Here is a 4,869-nt window from a genome sequence, read left to right on the forward strand (position 1 = left end):
GTAAAATTATTAATACCAGCTTCAAACATGTGATTGTGGTGTTATTGCTGATTGTACAGCATTGAAAAAAAAATCGTAACAATAAAACATAAAAAAAATAAAAAATGGAAAACCATTTGTTGCAAAAGTTTCAGGGTCACGCACGTGGCCTTTATTACACGGAGATTTTAAACATTTGTGTTGCTACAAATTTACAACAGAAGGGTTTGTGAGGGTTCATTTTAACCCCTCACCAAACACAGAAAATAAAAGAGCAAACCCCCAAATCCAGCTTAAGGAGGAGCTGAGGAGATACAGGAAAGACCAAGCCATAAATACGTTGACACCCAGCTCTACCTGGGCAATGAATTCTTCCTCCCTCACCTGTTTCCCTCCCGTTTTTTGTGGTCTCTCCCCCAAGCAGGAAGGCTGCGCTTGCCCTGATTTGCTCACTCATTCTGTTATTAGAGGAGATCTTGCCCTGCCCCACGGGGACCCATTCATCTGTCCTCACTCTGGGATCCCCGTTCATCATCAGGAACCCAAAACACCCAAACTCTGCCTCTTCCTTCCCCTGTCCTGCTGCTCAGACGGCCAAAAATGTGTCCGAGTGCTTTATGCATGAGGAGAGGTGACTACTGATGCTCGCAAATGTGTGGTCATTTTTTTTCTGCCTGTCAGAAAATCAGCCCCTGGAATCACTGATGCCTTGTGAAATTACAGTCTAATGTAACCAGCCGGGGTATAAAGTAACCAATTTCTTTATTTTTTAAGAAAATTGTTCTCCTGGAGGTTGAAACACAAAACCAAGACATGGATGAAGTTATTTTTGTCCCAAGTCAGGGGAAATTAATGAAATAGCACCTCCCATTCTGTTGACATTGGCCAAGGTTGCCAAAGTCCTCAGTAATATTGGGGTTCCCGTTATGGGGAATGCTGTAATAACAGGAGGGATTGGGAATTTTATACTGGTGGGAATGTCCATGTCAGAGCCAACAAGAGGAGTTAAGCTCATGCTTAACTTGAAGCAAATAATCAGCTGGAGTCGATAGTTACAGGGCTGTGATAAAATATCTCCTTACACGCCGGATCAAATGCTATAAGGAAGAATCTGTGTCCTGAAATCCTGATTGAGACATCAGAATCCATCAGCAAACATTGCCTGGGAAAAAAAGAATTCCTCAATAGGTATCCAGGAGTGGATATTCATATTTAAAATGCTGAGTTTTCTCTAATTGCCTTGATTGTTTATAATAATCGTGACGTGTTTTTTTAATAATCAACGCTGTTTTTTTCTGAGACGCTCTTCCCTTTCAGTCCCAGAGTGCAAATGTTACTCAGTAAATTCCAATAATTTGTCTTGTGCTTTCAACTCCTCCACACAAGAGCCACGGGTTCTATCAAACTTGGCACTGCCACCTCCACGGGATGGATTTGGGAGGGAAGTGGCCCAGGGAGGCCAAAAATCCACAGGGAAATAAGGAACCCCTTGGTGAGAACACCACATATTGTTCTTGGCCGAACCAGCCATTATTCAGCATCTATTTTTGATAACCATCTCTGAGAATCCAGATTTTTTTTGCACAGATATATTGGTTTACTGCAGTTCTCTGCGGAGTCTGGCATCCTGCACTGCCAGCTCTGTGCTGCAGCAAAAACTCCATCCCAAATAATTTGTCCAGTCAACAATAATCGCTCCACATATTAATAAAAGTGGCTCGAAAAGTTCAATATGGGAGCTAAAATTTGTTTTAACTCCGTGTGGTTTTGGAAGCTGGGATTGACATTCAATCTGGTTTCTGCTACAAAATGTCTTTGACTGTGTAAGTGTGTAATTATATGCCTCGATATAATTAATTGGAGGACATTATTCTCTTCTCACAGAGAGAAGAGGGATTATGTGGAGTTTCATTTGGCTCCCAGAGACACACTTTCCTCAGAGTATTTCCAGTGTCATTTTTTTTTAATTTAATCTCTGTTTATAGAAAACATACCTAATGAAGAGCCAGTTAAGCAGGCATCAGAGAGGAGGAGGAGGAGGGGTAACTCCAGCCCAGTTTCCACTGGTGCTCCCATGGAATAACCCCATCCATCATGGTGAGGTGGCTCCTCAGGGATGCGAGGATGGAGATGGGTGAGGAAGGAGCCGGAATCAGCCCAGGCTCTGCCCCCATCCCAGTATTCCCAGTGCCAGAGGGCTGGCAGGGATCCCATGGAGGAGAAGGATGGGGTGATGCAGCAATCCCCCATTTGTGGGGGTTCAGTTTTCCCTCTCCCTCTGGATCCTGTGTGGAACCCAACCAGGGCTGCTGGGCCTGAGCCTCATCCTGCTCCACAAACCTCCAAAGGATCCCTGCGACAAGGAAAAGCTGCACTCACATTTGGGGCAGGAGGAAAACCCAAGAGGATCCTGCAGCATCGTGTGGCTCCTTCTCCTCTCCAGAGAGAGACCCCACAAACATTTCCCTGCTCATCCTCACAGAGAGACCCCATCAACATTTCCCTTCTCTCCAGAGAGACCCCACAAACATTTCCCTGCTCATCCTCACAGAGACACCCCATCAACATTTCCCTTCTCTCCAGAGAGACCCCACAGACATTTCCCTTCTCATCCTCACAGAGAGACCCCACAAACATTTCCCTTCTCTCCAGAGAGACCCTATCAACATTTCCCTTCTCTCCAGAGACCCTATCAACATTTCCCTTCTTATCCTCACAGAGAGACCCCACAAACATTTCCCTCCTCATCCTCACAGAGAGACCCACAAACATTTCCCTTCTCCTCTCCAAAGAGACCCCATAAACATTTTCCTTCTCCTCTCCAGAAAGAGACCCCACAAACATTCCCCTGCTCATCCTCACAGAGAGACCCCATAAACATTTCCCTTCTCTCCAGAGACACCCCATCAACATTTCCCTTCTCATCCTCCCCGTACCAACTGCAGCAAATTGTCAGCAGGGTGTGAAACCCAAAACCTGCTCCATGAGGATCCTGTTAGGAGCAGACCTTTGCCCAGGAGCCCCATCCCATCCTGGGGTGCCCCCTCTCCCCTCCAGCCCTTGTGCAGCCTCCAAGCTCCCAGATGGAAACAACCCCATGGCTCATTTTCCACTGCGGCTCCGTGCCGGATTTCAGGCTCTCATTTGCCTTTTCCTGACGGGTCGCCCATCACGTTCTGATTATTGAGGGTTTTCTTTTGAAGAGTTACCTGAGGTGAAGCCTAATTGGGCTGGAGGAGGATGCCAGGGCTCGGGAATGCTGCCAGCACCACCGGGGGCTCCTGCACAGACAGCAATCCCAGCCCTGTGCTGGTCTGATCCCAGATCCAGGCTGTAAGGGGACACCAGAGATAAAACCTGGGAGCACAACAGAGCCACTCCGATGCAGGGAGAACACTCAGCCTGTAGCAGAATATTTAATATTGAATGTTTAATGCATATCAAATGTCAGAGTGCAACAAAGGAGAGGTTTCACGGCTCCTCACCCCAACCCTGGAAGAGTTTCCAGGCTCTGGCTGGATTTGGGAATCCAGTAGTGACTACCAACATTATCCCTTAATGCTTCAATAAAAATATTCTGTTTATTCTGCCTTATTCTGGCATTGCAGGATGGGTTCTGCCACCCAAAACTGCCCCAAGCACATCCCAGAGGGTGTGGGGCTGATCTCAGTTTGCTTTGCTGCCCTCAGGGACTTCACTGGCACTGCTGGCATGGCTGGGAAGGGCTTGGAGCTCTGAATTACCCATGGATTGAACAATACAACTCTCTTCTCTCGTATTTAACAATACCTGTCCATGTATTTAACAATAATTGACTGAAAACAGCAGGGCTGAGCTGGGGCTGGTGTCACCACACCAATTCCCATTTGTTTTCCCTTCAGTTCCCACCTGCTTTCATCTGTTTCTGGCTGGGCTGATAATGATTAAAATGTCAGGTCCAAAGTCTTGGCTCTTCCCAGTAGATCCAATTAAATGCTGGTGGAGAAATCTCTTTATTTTCCTTCCTGCCCATCAAGGTGGCTATAATGGGTGTTTATTAACAGAAACACAAGGGAGGGACGGGGGCTCAAATGCCATCACAATTCCCTGTCTGGACATCAAGAACTCATCTAAGGCAGAATTACCAATGGTGAAACCGGCAAAATGTGTCTGCCCTGGCACAAATATCAGCTAAACATCCCATTCCAGCGATTTTCAGAAGGTTTTTAAAATGAGCCATTTTATCAGGACGACAAGGAGATGGTTGGGGGAGAAAATCAAATTGAGAACAAGACATTGAAATGGAGCTGAAAAGAGAAATAAAACATCCAAACAAGTTCGATTTTCTGTCTCACGACTTCTTTTCACTTCACGCAAGCACTGGAGAACATTTTGATGTGGTCTGTGGGATTGTTCCCTCAGAGATGATTAAAAACAAATTCCCTCAGCCATCAGGGCTCTTGATACCATCGTGTTTTTCCATCTAATTCGATCAGCCCAAACGATGACTAAACGGGGAAGCAGCGCCAGGGCGACCAGCCCTCTCCCAGAGAACATTTTCCTGAGCAGAGGTGGCAAAGGCTCTTCCAACAAACCCCGAGCTCCCATTTTTAAGTGTCCAGCAAACCACGCACGTGTGCACTCACACAAAAAACCAAAGAAACCAAACCCTTTGTTTACCATTTCTCTACAATCAGATGGTTTAGAGATTAAGAGAAAAGGAGAAGGGGGGAGAGGAGGGGGGAAAATCGCATGGGAGGGACGAATAAAACAAAGCCACGTTTTCTATCTCATCCTACTTTTTTCTCTTTTTTTTTGGGTTGAATTGGGTTTTTTTTTTTTGCTGTTTCCAGCCCCGTGTTGTGACTTTGACAAATGATGATGCAGGGAGGAGATTTATGGGGGGTCTTG

General features: G+C 46.1%; 1 long non-coding RNA gene across 1 annotated transcript; it reads right to left on the reverse strand.

The window, feature by feature from the left end:
* Positions 1-236: 236 nt before the first annotated feature.
* Positions 237-4,551, reverse strand: LOC143695514 (uncharacterized). The gene is made up of 3 exons (XR_013184774.1): positions 3,189-4,551; positions 1,974-2,332; positions 237-1,141 (listed from the first exon to the last, which is right to left on the reverse strand). It is a non-coding gene; the product is annotated as an uncharacterized LOC143695514 (long non-coding RNA).
* Between the last annotated feature and the right edge of the window lie 318 nt (positions 4,552-4,869).

This window comes from Agelaius phoeniceus, chromosome 19 (genome assembly GCF_051311805.1).
Source record: "Agelaius phoeniceus isolate bAgePho1 chromosome 19, bAgePho1.hap1, whole genome shotgun sequence".
NCBI lineage: Eukaryota > Metazoa > Chordata > Aves > Passeriformes > Icteridae > Agelaius > Agelaius phoeniceus.